An 18,851-nucleotide genomic window follows, 5' to 3' on the forward strand; every position below is an offset into this window, starting at 1 on the left:
TTGAAAAAAGAAAAGAAAAAAAGTGTTTATTTTATTCTGATAGACCACTTAACATGATCTCTAGTTCACTTCAGTTCAGTTGCTCAGTAGTGTCCAACTCTTTGCAACCCCATCGACTACAGCACAGCAGGCTTCCCTGTTCATCACTAACTCCCAAAGTTTATTCAAACTCATGTCCGTTGAGTCAGTGATACCATCCAACCATCTCATCCTCTGTTGTCTCCTTCTCCCACCATCAATCTTCCCCAGCATCAGAGTCTTTTTCAATGAGTAATTTCTTCACATCAGGTGGCCAAAGTATTGGAATTTCAGCTTCAGCATCATTCCTTCCAATGAATATTCAGGACTTATTTCCTTTAAGATGGACTGGTTGGCTTTCCTTGCAGTCCAAGGGACTCTCAAGAGTCTTTTCCAACACCGTGGTTCAAAAGCATCAACTCTTCAGCGCTCAGCTTTCTTTATAGTCCAACTCTCACATCCATGCATGATTACTGGAAAAAACCATAGTTTTGACTAGACGGACATTTGTTGGCAAAGTAACGTCTCTGCTTTTCAATATACTGTCGAGGTTGGTCACAACTTTTCTTCCAAAGAGAAAGCAGCTTTTAATTTCATGGCTGCAGTCACAATCTGCAGTGATTTTGGAGCCCCACTAATTAAAGTCTGTCACTGTTTCCCCGTCTATTTCCCGTGAAGTGATGGGACCAGATGCCATGTTTTGGTTTTCTGAATGTTGAGCTTTAAGCCAACTTTTTCATTCTCCTTTTTCATTGTCATTAAAAGGTTCTTTAGTTCTCCTCTATATGCCATAAGAGTGGTGTCATCTGCATATCTGAGGTTATTGATATTTCTCCTGGCAATCTTGATTCCTGCTTATGTTTTATCCAGTCCAGCATTCATCATGATTTACTGTGCATATAAGTTAAATAAGCAGGGTGACAATATACAGCCTTGACGTACTCCTTTCCTGATTTGGAACCAGTCTGTTGTTCCATGTCCAGTTCTAACTCTTTTCCTGAACTGCATACAGATTTTTCAAGAGGCAGGTCAGCTGGTCTAGTATTCCCATCTTTTTAAGAATTTTCCAGAATTTCTTGTGGTCCACACACTCAAAGGCTTTGGTATAGTCAATAATGCAAAAGTAGATGTTTTTCTTGAACTCTCTTGCTTTTTCACTGATCCAACATATGTTGGCAATTTGATCTCTGGTTCTTCTGCTTTTTCTAAAATTAGCTTGAACATCTGTAATTTCAAAGTTCACATACTGTTGAAGCCTGGCTTGGATAATTTTGAGCATTACTTTACTAGTATGTGAGATGAGTGCAATTCTGCAGCAGTTTGAGCATTCTTTGGCAATTCCATGATCTCTATGCACTTAACAAACTTTTAATCATACAGTCAGTGTTGTCAGGGCTTCCAAAGTGACACTAGTGGTAAAGAACCTGCCTGCCAATGCAGGAGATGCGAAAGACACAGGTTCAATCCTTGGGTCAGGAAGATCTCCTGGAAGATCCCATGGAAACCTATTCCAATATTCTTGCTTGAACAATCCCAGGGACAGAGGAGCCAGGCAGGCTACAGTCCAGGGAGTTGTGAAGAGTCAGACAGGACTGAAAAGACTTAGCATGCACATATGCACAGGATTGTTAACTGTGGACACAATATTGCACAGCAGATCTCTGGAACTTATTCATCTTGCATAAATGAAATTTATACAGTTTGAACATCTCCCCATGTCACTGTCCACATGCCCTGATAGCCACCATTCTAAACTGTGCTTCTTTGAATTGACTATTTTAGATAGCTTATAAAAATATAATCATGCAATATCTGCTTTACTGTAACTGACATTTCACTTAGCATAACATCTTTCAGGTAGATACAGGTAGCTATATATGGCAAGATTTCCCTCTAAAGTTTTTAAATTTAATATTATTTGGAAATGCCTTAAGAGGTTTCCAATTTCTCCAAAATAACATTATGGTTTGCAATGGACATTAATCTTAAAGTCAGATAAGCTGAGAATGAACTACATGTTCTTCCATCTAATCATGATAGGCTCTTTTGAAGATCACTAAACTAATTCTTCATTAATAAAATGAGAAATATATAATTGTTAGGATTAAATGAGTCATGTAGAATCCATGGTCCTATTTGGTGAATAAGATGTTGGTCCCTCTAAATATCCTGGAAATTAAAAAAAGTAGTACCTACTTAGGGTAGTATAAAGAGATTAGATGTTTAGAATATTTAAAGGGAGGACCAGGATTATATTATTGACTTCAGTCTCAACTTGATTCTGGCTAGATAGATAGATGTTTTCATTTAGAAAACATTATGCATTCAGTGTCTACATAATAAACTTAAATGTCTCAGTTAGTGAAAATAAAACAATGACCAGGAGGAAATATTATTCTCCTAACAATATGTAAGGAATTTCTCTTAGGAAAAGATGATTTTATACACTTTGATTAGAAAATTCCCATATAAGCCTGCTTGAGTTAGAAGCTGACCTGTATTGGATTCACCTGCCTTAGATATAAGAGATTGGCAGAGGAAGGAGTGTTACTAATTCTTACCGAGTTCAAAGAAAAAAAGGAGATTGAGACTACTTTAATTGAGGTCAAAGGCTTGAACTTGGTAAATTGTGATCTTTCTCTTGCCCCTTAAAACTCTCCAAGAAAGTTACAAACTCATAAAAAATAGACGTAAGAAGCCCCCCTTCCTTTTTCTTTGAATAAAGTAGGGAAAGATGAGTATGTGGCCAAGGAGAGTCAGTGCCTCTTTTTTCCTAGAGCAGAGAGAGGGACTTGAGGAGAGAAGTTACCAAAGAGCTAAAGTATTGGGAGGGAGGCTTTAAAATATATTTGCCTAAATCTTAAAGGTCAGAGACTCCCTCTTTTAAGAGGGATGACAGTACTACCCTAAATCTCAATTTCTGCCTCTAAACAGATAGCTTTTTGAAATACCACACTGTACTTCCTTCTGTTCAACTGTCTTTTGGAGGACTCTCATAGTTGTTCTTTTTTACTTCAGTTAGTGATTATAAACAGTGAATTTCCTCTAGGCATACTCTCTCCACTACAGCAGTAATTGACCTGTGCAACCAGTCTTTGGGGACACATTGAGGCTTTGAATTCCTTTAAAAGTGTTCTTATAGCAAGACAGAGTCTTAGAACCCCTCCTAATTCTCTTGTACAGATCACTTGCCTCTGGGAGTAGCTTTTACTCAATATTATTTTTAAAATCATAAAACCTTCTTATAAATTTCTTCTTATAAACTGTATAAAGGAATAAACAAAGCTACTTTCTGATTAAATTCATAAAACACTAGGGAGCTGATATTGAATAAAAATAACATACATGTTATGCTTTACTGCCAAGAACTGTGTTCATATGCTTTAACTTATTTTGCAACAATCCTGTTAGTCACACATTTGCCTTTATCTTTATTTTACAAGTGAAAACACAGGTTCAAAATGCAATGGGCTTGCCCAATATTACTACTGAGGACTGAGTGGAAATAAGACTCATCCAGAAAACTGTTTCCAAAGCTAAGGTTCTGGAGACAATGCAATGAGTTCTCTCTATGTGCACACAAATGCCATGTATAAACTGCAATGGTCATTTCTGTCAATTAGTCAGATTCAGTCTACCTCTTTTCTTACTTTTAATTGTTTGATAAGTATTTAAGTAGAGTAATAATGTTTAAGCATGAAATGATGCCTATTTTTTTCTTATGGCCAGTGTCCCTTGTGACACTTGTAGAGTAATTTTAGGTTTAAAGCCATGTAATGATCTTGTCCTAGGTTGCACAGTTGAGAAAGATAAAGAGGAAGAGGTAAACTAATGACAGATTCTAAAATAAATTTTAAGGGTAGGCTCTTGACTTTTGGTTATTTTAAGCAGCAATAAATTTGCAAAGGAAAATTTGGCTGTAAACCAAATAGTGCTTGATTTATAGACAAACATTCTAGAGTAAAGCAGAATATAAATATAAATACAGGAGTTTAAAAAGAATAGCAATGTCCAGCCTCCATTTGGCCAAATGTGTGTTGTTTTTTTTTTTTTTACTTCTATTAGGGTATAGAAAATCAATATTGACAATTTTGTTAAGAACATATTTTTATTTTTTTAACTTGTATTAGGTATGAGTTATTTGAAGTCACTCTAGTAAGGTGAATACCATCTCTGAATACCTAGTTGTAAAAACTCAATATGAAATAATAAGTCATGTTCACTGTGTTCATCACTTCATGTCCATTAACTCAAGACTCACAGTAATATAAGATAGATAGCATTATTGTCTGAAGTTTAAAATAAGAATAACTGGCAATATTAATATTTCATGTCCAGAGTTGGACATTACTGAAGTGAGTTAGCACACCAGGACACATACAGAAATATAAATGGAAAGAGAAGAAGTATAATTTTCATATCTATGTTATTTTATTTTCTTAAGAGCTGTGAGATGGACCTATGTAGTTTACATAGCTGTAGTTCATTTGTTTTTATTGCTAGATAGTGTTTCTTATATGAACATCACACAATTTATTCATTTGTTGTCATTGATAGGTAATATCTTCATTCTTTTAAAGTTTTTCATTATTATTATTACTGTAAATGTGCAAACATTTTGTAAGAATAAACCTAGGAGTTAATATCACTTTTTAATGTTGTTCATTGTGCTCAGTGTTTAAGGTATATGTTTGGGGTTTCAATTTTTATTTTTCTAATTATTATTAAAGTTGAGCACTTTTTCATAGGACAGTTGGAAATCTTCTTATAAAATGTCTTTTCAAGTTATTTGGACACTTTTTGGGACATGTTTCTTATTTTTAATAATAAATTATATAATCTAATTCAAATACTTTGCCTGATATTTTCTTTAAAGTAAATGTTCCCAAACAGTTCAGAAACATTTTGCTAATGCTTAGCAAATATTTTGCTATGCTGTTAAATTAAAATTACTCCTATTGGGCTAAAATTTAGATTATATAAACTCTAATGAGTTTGGAAAGAATTGCATCTTTTTAATATTGAGTCATCCAATAAATAAATAAATCACAATGTTTATGAATTAATTTTAATCTTTCAACTATGAGTGCATATCATGTTACTCTTTGTTGATGCTTAGATATTGATAAAAATCTTGGAAGTGGCCACACTAAATCACTAGTATCGCTTGATTAACAAAGGCATAGTCTGATTTTTAGTCATACAGAAATTCAGTAATTCAGTCTTTACGATGTTCTTATTTTTTTTAATTAATATAGCTTTTGTTATTTAAAATAATCTCTTTCAGCCAAAAATCTGATATATGTTGTATTTAATATGTTGTCTCTATGACTTTAAAATTAATGTGATCCTTGCAAATAATTTTGGCTCTTCATTCAGTAACTTAACCAATGATGTATTTTCTTTATTTCCCAAACGGAAAAGCAATTTTCTAACTAAAAATAACTTATCCTTTTTAAAATTTTATACTTAATAAGTGTTATTATATGATACTTTATATTTCTTTGGTATATAATTTAAAGTTTAAAAATTAGCAATAGAAGTACAAATGTTATCTGAAATTAAATGACATGGAACAGGATTTGAAATATTTTTTTTTAATTGTATTTTATTTTACAAGAAATATATTCATCTTGGAGTTGCTTTTCAAATATTGGCCATACTTATAAAAATGAAATTCCCATAACTTTTGATAGGCTTTAGATAAAAGAACTCTGTATTATTTCAGTTGAGCAGTTACATATCACACACTGAGCAAAACACTATCAGATACTGTGAAGGACCTAGAGAGGTAAAACGTAAAGGTCTGCTGTAATAGGCTTTTACTGAGATGACAAGAAATTAGGTAATTAAGAAAAGCTAATAAGGAGTCTTCTTTATGTGATATAAATTACATGTAATTTTTCAACCTGCTTTTTCTTTCATTATTTGCTATCTAGATGAAATGGCAACTGGTATCACTTATTACCATATAGTTGTATCATATTCTTCTCCAGAACTATACTCTAAATCAAAAAAAATTATAAAGGAAGCATCTGTCACTATTAACAAATGTTTCATTTCTAATAATGACATCTTAAACATCTAAATAGTTAATGAATCCTTAATTAACAATAATTTGTATTGCTTTCACATGGTTTAGAAGTCCATTTGGAAATACTATATAGATGGAATTAGATCTTTTAAAAAACTAATGACTCTCTCTCTAATTATAAATCTTAGAAATGATCCTAAGGATGTCATAAAATATGTGATCAAATATTTATGCTAAGTAATTATCTTAACAACGAAATTTATTTTAGTAAATACTGGCAATGCTCTGTATGTCAATTATATATCAACACACTCTTGATTGGTCTATTATCTAGAAAATCCAACCAATACTAGAATATTGTGCAATTTTTAAGTTGATGATTTCAAAGATAACTTATATATGAAATGTTTATGATGTAATTTTGAGTGTAAAAACTATGAAAAAGTGCATATACATTACTGTATTGCAGTTTGTGTGTTAGTGGGATGTGTGCATGTGTGCTTGTATGCTTGCTTCTGTGTGATATGAGAGACACAGAGAGAAAGCTGTCAAAAATTAAGTATAGTCTACCTACTCCTTTGGGGTTTATTAAGATGTGCCACTTGGATTCAGTACCCACAATATTAGCTCACTCTTGCAGGAAAGAAAAACTAAAATGGCAAGATAAAACAATTAGTGATAAACTTGGTTGATGATAGCAATGACAGACAATTGGCTTCATTTTCTTGGTTGAGCATCCTGTGATGGACAGAAGAAAGAATAAGGACATTAGATCAGCTTAAATCAGTCTTTTCTCTAGTTTGTTTGTTTGACAGGGAGGCACAGGTTTCTTGTGGGTTAACTGAGCACCTCAGAAAGTGTTTGAATAAGACTAGACTTTTTGCCTTAATTCAGAGACCTCAGTAGCAAAAGCTATGGAGTGTGGCCCAAGGAGAAAAGGAAGTCAAATAAATCACCCATGTCAGAGAAATATGATATTCAGAAGACACTTGTATGGCCCTCTGAAGGATTAAATGTTCTTTTAACATGTCTGTATTCATTTCTGAGCCTTTCTTTAATTTCTGACCCAAGAAGAGGTTCATGGTTCACCTTTGTAACTCTCCTCCGGCAGTCATGGAATCCATACATTTTCTCAGGAAGCCCTACTTATTTTGAAATGAATGGTATATTTAGAAACCAATATTAAGATGGAGGGATTCTAGATATCTTAGTTTTTCAAGGCTATTATACTAAAAATAAGGAAGATCCCGTGGAGGAGGAAATTGTAACCCACTCTAGTATTCCTGCCTGGAACCTGGTGGACTATATATCATGGGGTAGCAAAGAATTGGACACAACTGAGCTTGCACTCACACATAACAACAACAGCAAAAATATGATAGACTGAGTGGTTTAAAAAAAAGGGAAAATTTTTCTCACAGTTCTGGATCCTGGGAAGTACAAGATTAAGGTGCCCACATAATCTGTGTCTGGTAAGGTTATGCTTCACGGTTCATAGATGGCCAGCTTCTCATTGTAACCTCACATGGTGGCTTCCAGAGACATGTGTTAATGGGCATTAATCTTATTCATGAGGATGCCACCCTTATGAGCTAGTTACCTCCTAAAGCATGGGTCCCCAAACCCTGAGCCACAGACTGGTAGCTGTCCATGGCCTGTTAAGAACTGGTTTCACAGCAGGAGGTGAGTAGCCAGTGGGTGAGTTAAGCTTCATCTGTATTTACAGCTATTTCACATCACTTGTCTGAGCTCCACCTCCTATCATATCAGTGGTGATATTAGATTCTCATAAGATTGTGAACTCGACTATGAGCTGCACTTGAGAGGAATTTAGGTTGTGAAATTCTTATGAAAATCATTCTGAAGCCATTTCCCTCTTCCCCTAGGCCTTAGTTGGTGGACAACTGTCTTCCAAAAAGTTTGTTTCTGGTGCCAAAAATGTTGGGGATCACTGTTCAAAAGTTCTCGCTTCCAGATTCCACTGTACTGCGATTAGGTTTCAGCACAAAAATTTGGGAGTAGACAAGCAGTCTACAGTACTAGGTATGCTGGTTTGTTATCATTATGTCTTAGTGTTTTCAACAGATAAAGCTAGGGATTGTATCTCTATAGATGATAAAGCATAATACATATTTAATATATACCATGCATATAATAATTTTGACACTGAGTTTCTCAGGTGGTGCTAGTGGTAAACAACTTCCCTGCCAGTGCAGGAGATCTAAGAGATGTGGGCTTAATTCCTGGATCAGGAAGATCTCCTGGAGGAGTGCATGGCAACCCACTCCAGTACTCTTGCCTGGAGAACCCCATGGACAAAGGAGCCTGGCGTACTACAGTCTATGTGGTGGCAAAGAGTTGGACATGTTTAGCAGAAACACATAATGTATATAATCTGGAACTTGAGGTTTTACTATAAATTCATAATTTATAGATTTATATTGAAATCTCAAATTCCATCCCAATACCAAAAGGCTTTCCCTTGTAACTTTCCCATTACACTTTTGTATCTCTTTCTCCCTTATTTGCTTCCTTGGTTGCTCAGATATTAAAGAATTTGCCTGCAAGGCAGGAGACACAGGTTTGATCCCTAGGTTGAGAAGATCCTCTGAAGAAGGGAATGGATGCCCACTCCAGTGTTCTTGCCTGGAGAATCCCATGGACAGAGCAGCCTGGTGGGCAATGGTTCATAGGGTCGCAAAGAGATGGACACAACTAACACTTACACTTTTCTCCCACGTTTAGAATTCTCGCTGTCAGCTCTACCAGTGTATTTACTCATTTACTCAGCACTACAACACATACAAAAGTTATGAAATTGATAAATACAAACATTTAACATTTTTGAAACTATTAAGTAATGTTCAAATTTCATTGTAGCTCTTTCAAACTTTTATAAGCAGTGTATGTATTTACTTTGATTATTGAAAATTATTTGATTAGCTATACTTTTTCCTTCTCAGGTATTTGGTATTAATTTGGTACAGGCACAACTTGGAGACATTGCAGATTCAGTTCCAGGCTACTGCAACAAATGAAAGTTGCAATAAAGCAAGTCACACACATTTTTTGGTTTCCCAGTGTATAAAAAAGTTGTTTATAACCAATCCATTAAATATGAAATAACAATATAAGTTAAAAATAATGTACATAATTAAAAATCTTATTGTTAAAAATGCTGACTAACATCTGAGTCTTCAAGGAGTCAAAATATTTTGTTGGAGGAAGGTCTTGTCTTGAGGTTGATGACTGCTATCTGATCAGAGTGGTGTTGCTGAAGTTGGGGTGGTTCTGGCAATTTCTTAAAATTAGACTGAAAGTTGTCATAGTGACTGATTCTTCCTTTCACGGAGGATTTTTCTGTAATATGCAATGCTGTTTGATAGCATTTTACCCATAGTGGAATTTCTTTTAGAATTGGAGTAATCTCTTCAAACTCTGTCACTTCTTAACAATTAAATGCATGTAGTATTCTCAATCCTGTTGTTATTTCAACGATCTTCACAGAATCTTCACCAGCAGTAGTTTTCATCTCAAGAAATCACTTTATTTCCTCATACATATGAAGGAAATTCTCCTCCCTTCAATTTCTCATGAAATTGTGCAACTCACACAACTTTTGGATTTATTTCTTATCCCACTTCTCTTGCTATTTCCACTGAATGTACAGTTACTTTCTCCACTGAAGTTTTGAACCCCTCCAAATCATCAAGATTGGAATCAACTTTTTCAAAGCTCATTTTAATATTTATGTTTGACCACTTCCTCTGAATCACAAATGTTCTTAAGGGTATCTAAGATGGTGAATCCTTACCATTTAATTTAATTTGTCCAAATATATTAGATAAATCACTATATCTGTGGCAGCTATAACCTTATGAAATGTAGCCCTTGAAGTTAAAACTTTGAAATGTGATCTTATTTCTTGATCTGAGTTGCAAATGAATTTATGTCAGTGGGCATGAAAGGAACATGAATCTTATTGCACATCTCCACCAGAATTCTTAGTTTACCAGGTGCACTGTCAATAAGCAGTATTACTTTGAAAGGATTTTTTTTATTATAGTAGTTCTTCACAGTAGGCTTAAACTATTCAGTAAGCCAAGTTGTGAACAGATGTGTTGTAATCCAGGCTTTGTTTTTCCATTTGGAGAGCATAGAAAAATAAATCTAGCATAATTCTTAAGGGTCCCAAGATTTTCTAGATGGTAAAAGAGCATCAGCTTCAACTTTAAGTCACCAATTACATTAGACCCTAAAAAGAACGTCACTCTGTTCTGTGAAATGTTTAAGCCAGGCATTGGCTTCTCTTTACTAGCTATGAATGTCTTAGATGGCATCCTCTTCCAATATAAATCTGCTTTGTCTGCACTAAAAATCTGCTGTTTAGTATAGCACCTTCATTTATTATTTTGTCTAGATCTTCTGGATAACTTGCTGCAGTTCTACATCAGTACTTGCTGCTTCACATCGCACAAGATATTATGGAAATATCTTTTTTCCTTAAACCTCATGAATAAACATCTGCTAGCTTCAAACTTTTCTTCTGTATCTTCCTCACATCTCTCAGCCTTCATAGAATTGAAGAAAGTTAGTACCTTGCTCTGGATTCAGGTTTGGCTTAAGGAAATGTTGTGATGGGTTTGATCCTACATCCAAACCACTAAAATGTATCCATTTCAATAGTCCATTTCCTTGTCTTATCATTCACATGTGAACACTGGGGTAGCACTTTTAATTTTACTCAAGAATTCTTCTTTTGTATTCACACCTTGGCTAATTGTTAGGCACAAGATGCCTACCTAGGCCTACCTCAACTTTCTTCAATCCTTTCTCACTAAGCTTAATCAAGTGTGCTTTTGTAGCACTTTTTCACCTTCTTCATCCAATTCCCCTTCCCTCACCCTCTGTCTCTGGTAATGAAAAATCTGATCTCTTTTTCTATGAGTTTGTTTGTGTGCCTTGTTGTTTGTTTTGAAGTATAATTGACCTACCATGCTGTATTAGTTCTTATTATACAACATGAAGATCCGAGCTGCACAAGAGAATGTGGAGCTTATTGAAGCAATTTGGATTTAAGAAGACTTCTCAAAGTGGAAAGCTGAGGAATGACAGTCAGCATCACTGATTCTACTCCCTTGGGCATCACTGATACAGAAGCTTAGCATAGCACCTAGTATTTTCTTGTTGGATCAAAGAGAAATGTTCTCAACCATGCCTGAAATAGAAACAAATCACAGAGACTCTGAATTGTTTCCCCACCCTCTGATGTTAAAGGAATTACAGAACTTGATAGAACAGCTTTTAAAAAGACAGGCATCATCCCAGAGCTTAAAGAGAGGAAAGAAATACTCAATAAACTGTTGTGATGCCTTGAAAGGGCAACACTGCAGCACCCAGGCCTAAAACATGTGATTGAAGATCCAGAAGATGAAGAAGGTAGATTGTTTCTGTCGGATCCCTATAAACTGTTTACCACTGATGCCTTTGAGGAAGAAGAACTCAGTATTTTAAAGCAGCTTGAAGTCAATCTACAGATATTGAAATATAATTAGGAGCTAGCTTATGAAAACTTTAAGTCAGAAGAAATCTTGAGAGCTGTGCTTCCTGAAGGTCAAGATGTGACCTCGGGGTTTAGCAGAGTTGGGCACACTGCCCACCTGAAATTTTGAGTTCATCAACTACCTTCAGTTCAGTTCAGTTCAGTCACTCAGTCATGTTCGACTCTTTGTGACCCCATGAACAGCAGCACGCCAGGCCTCCCTGTCCATCACCAACTCCCAGAGACCACCCAAACTCATGTCCATTGAGTCGGTGATGCCATCCAACTATCTCATCCTCTGTTGTCCCCTTCTCCTCCTGCCCACAATCTTTCCCAACATGAGGGTCTTTTCAAGTGAGTCAGCTCTCTGCATCGGGTGGCCAAAGTATTGGAGCTTCAGCTTCAACATCAGTCCTTCCAATGAACGCCCAGGACTGATCTCCTTTAGGATGGACTGGGTGGATCTCCTTGCAGTCCAAGGGAATCTCAAGAGTCTTCTCCAATGTCACAGTTCATTTCCTACTTTAGCTAAACACCTAAGAGGGTGATTGCTGGACTATATGGTAAGAGTATGCTTCGTTTTGTGCATGAGCTCTTTGCGACCCCATGAGCTGTGTAGCCCACCAGACTCCTCAGTCCGTGGAATTTTCCAGGCAAGAATACTGGAGTGGGTTGCCATTTTCTCCTCCAGGGGATCTTCTCAACCCAGGGATTGAATCTGAGTCTCTTGCATTGGCAGGTGAATTCTTTATCACCCTGCCACCTGGGAAGCCCATGTTTAGTTTTGTAAGAAAATTCTGAAATCTTATTGGAAGTGGATGTACCATTTTTGTATTCCTACCAGCAATGGATGAATATTTCTATTCTTCTTCACATTGCTTTCTTACTTAGCAATATATTCACAGAATCACCCCATATCAGCTTTTAGCAATTAGTTTTCTTATCTATTTTAACAGGTTCATAATAGTTTACTGTATGTATGTACCATAGTTTATGTTCATTTAGCCAAACTAGTGCTTGTGTGCTGGAGAAGGCAATGGCACCCCACTCCAGTACTCGGTTGGAAAATCCCATGGACAGGAGAGCCTGGTGGGCTGCAGTCCATGGGGTCACTAAGAGTCGGACACAACTGAGCAACTTCACTTTCACTTTTCACTTTCATGCATTGGAGAAGGAAATGGCAACCCACTCCAGTGTTCTTGCCTGGAGAATCCCAGGGATGGGGGAGCCTGGTGGGCTGCCATCTATGGGGTCGCACAGAGTCGGACATGACTGAAGCAACTTAGCAGCAGCAGTGCTTGTGTGCATTGTGTGCTTGTGTGAGTCCTGCATGGTTGCTTCCAAAGTGGGGCTTCCCTGATGGCTCAAACTATAAAAGATCTACCTGCAATGCAGGGGGCCTGGGTTTGATTCCTGGCTAAACCTAAAGCCAAGAAGTAGATTGTAGAGACATTTATTTTTATATAGGATGAACCTGTTCACACAGTCAAAGCCCACTTCAATCATGAAGTCATTCTAAGGATGTTTGCATATTTCCACTGGGTCTGACTCTATATTGCATCCTCTCCTATTGGAATATCTATAAGATTTGATACTATTCCTTATTAAATTTCAGTTCTTATTGGCCCTTTTTACTCTAAGTAACTTATAATATTCTGTGTATGATTGATCATTGATGTTTCTGTAGATAATTCTGTTTCACTGAAATTATGTTGTTATTTTTCCTTTATATTTGTTGTTGGCAGAAACTTTGGTCCTTGTATTGATTTATAGTGCTTAGCTTATGGCAAACAATTGGTTAGACTGCCCTGATTTGCACAACTTGCATTATTTCTGCAATTTGGAGCCCTTAGCATTAGGGCACTCATTTTCTTCCTTAAATTTTCTCTGTTTCTCTCTTTTTGCTAAGCAAATGATAGATAATCTCTATAATTGTAACCAGAAAAAGTTTTTAAATTATATGTGAGTGCTATCTGTTATCTTACAAAGTTTCCTTGGTTGCTTAGACGGTAAATCATCTGCTCACCATGAGGGAGACCTGGGTTCGGTCCCTGGGTTGGGAAGATCCCCTGGAGAAGGAAATGGCAATCCACTCCAGTATACTTGCCTGGAGAATTCCATGGACAGAGGAAGCTGGTGGGTTACCTTACATAAGAATTATTTTTGTACACTTTGGAAAGTGAGTTTAAGGTAGCATAAGTCCTTCTCTTTTTATTTTGTATCTGAACAAGTCTGTTATTTACTCAGTCAAGTCCAACTCTTCACAATCCCATGGAATATAGCCCACCAGGCTCCTCTGTTTGGTTTATCTTATTTGTTGCTGCTTTTTCATGTATTAGACTAAAGGAATCAATGTGCAAAATAGCCACTTCTTTGAATTTAAATAATATTGGAAATACTAAATATTGTTATTTTTACTTATAGTATATTAGACAGAATGGGATACCAAAATATATGAAGTCATCTTTTCTTCCTGTCTTTTTACTTTTGTAGAAGATATTAAGATGAGGTGGCAAGAATACACAGAAGAACTATACAAAAAATATCTTCAAAACACAGATAATCACAGTGGTGTGGTCACTCAACTAGAGCCAGACATCCTGGAATGCAAAGTCAAGTGGGCCACAGGAAACATCACTACAAACAAAGCTAGTGGAAGTGATGGAATTCCAGTTGAGCTATTTCAAATCCTAAAAGATGATGCTGTGAAAGTGCTGCACTCAATATGTCAGCAAATTTGGAAAACTCATCAGTAGCCACAGCACTGGAAAAAGTCAGTGTTCATTCCAATCCCAAAGAAAGGCAATGCAAAAGAATGCTCAAACTACTGTACAATTGCGCTCATCTCATACACTAGTAAAGTAATACTCAAAGTTATCCAAGGCAGGATTCAACCGTACATGAACCATGAAATTCCAGATGCTCAAGTTGCATTTAGAAAAGGCAAAGGAACCAGCGATCAAATTGCCAATCTATTGGATCATTGAAAAAGCAAGAGAGATCCAGAAGAAAAAAAAAAAAAAAATCAACTTCTGCTTTATTTCCCAAATTGGGAACGAAGTACTTCAGGGCTGTATATTGTCACCCTGCTTATTTAACTTATATGCTGAGTACATCATGAGAAACACTGGACTGGATGAAGCACAAGCTGGAATCAAGACTGCTGGGAGATATATCAATAACCTCACATATGCAGATGACACCACCCTAATGGCAAAAAGTAAAGAGGAACTAAAGAGCCTCTTGATGAAAATGAAAGAGGAGAGTGAAAAAGTTGGCTTAAAACTCTACATTCAGAAAATTAAGATCATGGCATCTGGTCCCATCCCTTCATGGCAAATAGATGGGGAAAAAATGCAAACAGTGACAGACCTTAATTTGGGTGTCTCCAAAATCACTGTAGATGATGAGTGCAGCTACAAAATTAAGACACTTTCTCCTTGGGAGAAAAGTTATGACCAACATAGACAGCATATTAAAAAGCAAAGACATTATTTTGCCAACAAAGTCCGTCTACTCAAAGCTATGATTTTTCTCATATTCATGTATGGATGTGAGAATTGGACTATAAAGAAAGCTGAGCACTGAAAAATTGATGCTTTTGAACTGTGGTATTGGAGAAGACTCTTGAGAGTCCCTTGGACTGCTAGGAGATCCAACCAGTTCATCTTAAAGGAAATCAATGCTGAATATTCATTGGAAGGATTGATGCTGAAGCTGAAACTCCAAAACTTTGGCCACCTGATGTGAAGAACTGACTCATGTGAAAAGACCCTGATACTAGGAAAGATTGAAGGTGGGAGGAGAATGGGACAACAGAAGATGAGATGATTGGATTGAATCACTGTTTCAATGGACATGAGTTTGGGTAAACTCTGGGAGTTGGTGATGGACAGGGAGGCCTGGTGTGCTGCAGTCCATGGGATCACAGAGTCGCACACGACTGAGTAACTGAACTGAACTGAACTGAACTGATGTGTTCTTTAAGTGTTTATTCTTCAAAATATATACCATTTACAAGATACTGTGTAAGATGCCTCTATTAGGTAATTCTTATATATATTTTGAACATCCATGTTAGAGTCATATTTTCAACATTGAATGAAAGAAATTTGTGCATTCTGTTTTTTAGATAGATTTGAATTTACAATATAACAAATCATAGCTTAATATCTATCTCAATGAATTTATAGACTTTGAAAGTACAACAGAATTTTTATTTGACATTATAATGTAGAAGAGCACATGAATTATTTGCCTGTTTTTTTTTTTTAATACATACCTCCCATAAGATGTGGAAATTTTACTTCAGTGGAAATTTACTGTATGATGAAAATGTATTCCCTCTGATCAAGTACAGAGAATCAAGCCCAAGGCGGCTTGCTTCAATTTTCATTTATTTTCCTTATATTGTCATTCATAGCAGGAAAAAAAAAAAAAAAACTGTAAGCAAAGGACCATTAAATAAAAACACATTTCATTGAAAATATGTACTTGAAATATATTATCTGGTCTACGACTTGAAATTCTGCATATTATTACATGACTAGGCTCCAAAATCTCAATAAGTAACTTTTCCACTAAATGTATGCAGAAATATAAAGCCTTTAAAGAAAATAGAGGATACTACACTGAGTCAGAAAAAATATTTCAGTGAAGCTTGAATATTCTCCTTCTGACCAGGACAGTAAGGTAATTTTTGCCAAAACACTATCAGTTTTCTCTCAAGGAACATTAAATTGTCAAAACTTTACTACCAAAAATGAATTCATTACTTCACACATTTATTTATCACAAGACATGCGTTTAGCACCCAGGATATACAGAACTCCAAGTTAATTGATGCAGTGAGTGTATACCAGGTCCCTCTTGTCAAAAACAATATGGGAAAGCTTCTATCAATCTCTTGTACCTACAGTATATTATCCCGATACAGTGAGATAATGATGGTAGTAGAAGATTGTAGTTTTCAGCAGTGATAGAACTATCATAAAATTCCTCTGAAATTGTGTAAGATAAAAGAGTAGTGTACAATGGCGTATTGAACTTTGGATATGTAACCAGATTGAATTGGAGTTTAACACCTCAATCTTTATATTACTGTGTACCCTTGAGCCATTGATATACTTCTCTCAGCTCTAATTTCTTTGTATGTAATGTTAAATAAGCACATTTCTACTCCAAAACAAATTAGACAATGAAGATTAGAGATTCTGACATTCCTTTTGATTCAATGCTGGTGACACTGCTATCACATATTCATAGTAGTTATCATCACTAATCTCAGCCACCTCATTTTTCTCTCTTCACACTGACATACACCACACATTTCCTACTTGATTAAAGACCCTTTTATTTTTATAATATGAATTTGTAACTCATCACACATATATATATATTTATATATACCTGTATGTATATATATGTTAAATCAGGGGACTGCAACCTCTGAGATCTAATCCCTGATAATGTGGGGCGGAATCAATGGAATAATAATAGAAGTAAAGTGCACAATAAATGCAATGTGCTTGAATTACCCGAACATGATCCCCCTACTCTGATCCACAGAAAAATTATCTTACACAAAACCTGGTGCCAAAATGTTTGGGGACTGCTGTGTTAAATCATCAGTTAAGACACATTGCCACATACATCTGAAAACATCTCACATTCTACATGTAGTTTTCAACCTTACAGTATTTGTATCTATAACCTCTCATCATTTAAAATTTAAACCAGTAAAATTTCCATGGACCAAAATAACTAGATCAAACATAATTATATTTATGTACCTAATTATCCAACAAAAGATTTCAAAAATATAATTTAATCGTCAAAATGACTCCCACCATCAAATCACCATCATGGCCCACTGACACAATTCAAGTAACAATCTAAAATTCTAATTCTTTTACATTTTTCAAACGACTTTCAAAATCATTCTTAATTATGAGATAATTATTATTTTTAGTCAGTTTGTGAATATTCCTATATAATTTTAATTTACATAAATCAAACACAGTGCTGTGTGCTTAGATGCTCACTTGTGTCCGATTCTTTGAGATCCTTCAGACTATAGTCCATCAGGCTCCTCTGTGAAAGGGATTTTTCAGACAAGAATACTAGAGTGGGTTGCCATTTCAAAAACCCTAAAGGCCATCCAACACTGTAGATACATATCTGACAATATTTCTTGCTTGCCTTCAGTGTGCTGTATATGATGCTGAATTATAGACTGCCTTAGTGGAGATTATGTAGCAAGGGTTAGTGCATCAAGTCAAACTCTGAACCATTTATATTCTAATATACTTTAGTCTAAATAATATGATGATTATTATCATCTTGGGACAAGAGAGAACAGCATAGAGATTCTTACACTTTAGAAAACTGCCTCTTGGAACCATGAAAGTATATAGAACTCAATTTATGTCATATATATATATTGCCTTCTATATCTTTTTACTGTCTAATTTCAAACTAAATTCTATGAACATGTTAATGATCAGTCAATTCTACAATATTTGTGATGAAAAATAACAGCTTCTCTGCTTCACCATTTTTTAAAATATATAACATCATTCTCATCAGAGCAAACCAAACTTTAATCTCTTTCAAGTAATTGTTTTAGAATTTATATGCATGCCTCTAAGAAACATGTAGTGTTGGACAAGACTCTTGAGAGTCCCTTGGACTGCAAGGAGATCTAAACAGTCCATTCTGAAGGAGATCAGCCCTGGGATATCTTTGGAAGGAATGATGCCAAAGCTGAAACTCCAGTACTTTGGCCACCTCATGCGAAGAGTTGACTCATTGGAAGACTCTGATGCTGGGAGGGATTGGGGGCAGGAGGAGAAGGGGACAACAGAGGATGAGATGGCTGTATGGCATCAGCGACTCAATGGATGTGAGTCTGAGTGAACTCTTGGAGTTGGTGATGGACAGGGAGGCCTGGCATACTGCAATTCATGGAGTCGCAGAGTCAGACACGACTGAGAGACTGAAGTGAACTGAACTGAACAAACATGTTAATGTTGCCTCTCTAGAGTTTTTAGTTTTAGGCATTCCTCTCCCAACCTCAATCATCAACTTACACATTCTTCTCATTCACCTCTTCTTGAATCTTGGTCATGTTGTAATTTTGGTGAGAACACCATTCATTGTTTACTTTGATATAATGCTCCAAATCTTAGTCAAATATGAGCTATTTTTAAAAAATCATAAATAACTTTCCTTCTTACACATCTCTTTGTTTTCCTG

Source organism: Budorcas taxicolor, chromosome 15, assembly GCF_023091745.1.
Source record: "Budorcas taxicolor isolate Tak-1 chromosome 15, Takin1.1, whole genome shotgun sequence".
Classification (NCBI taxonomy): Eukaryota; Metazoa; Chordata; class Mammalia; order Artiodactyla; family Bovidae; genus Budorcas; species Budorcas taxicolor.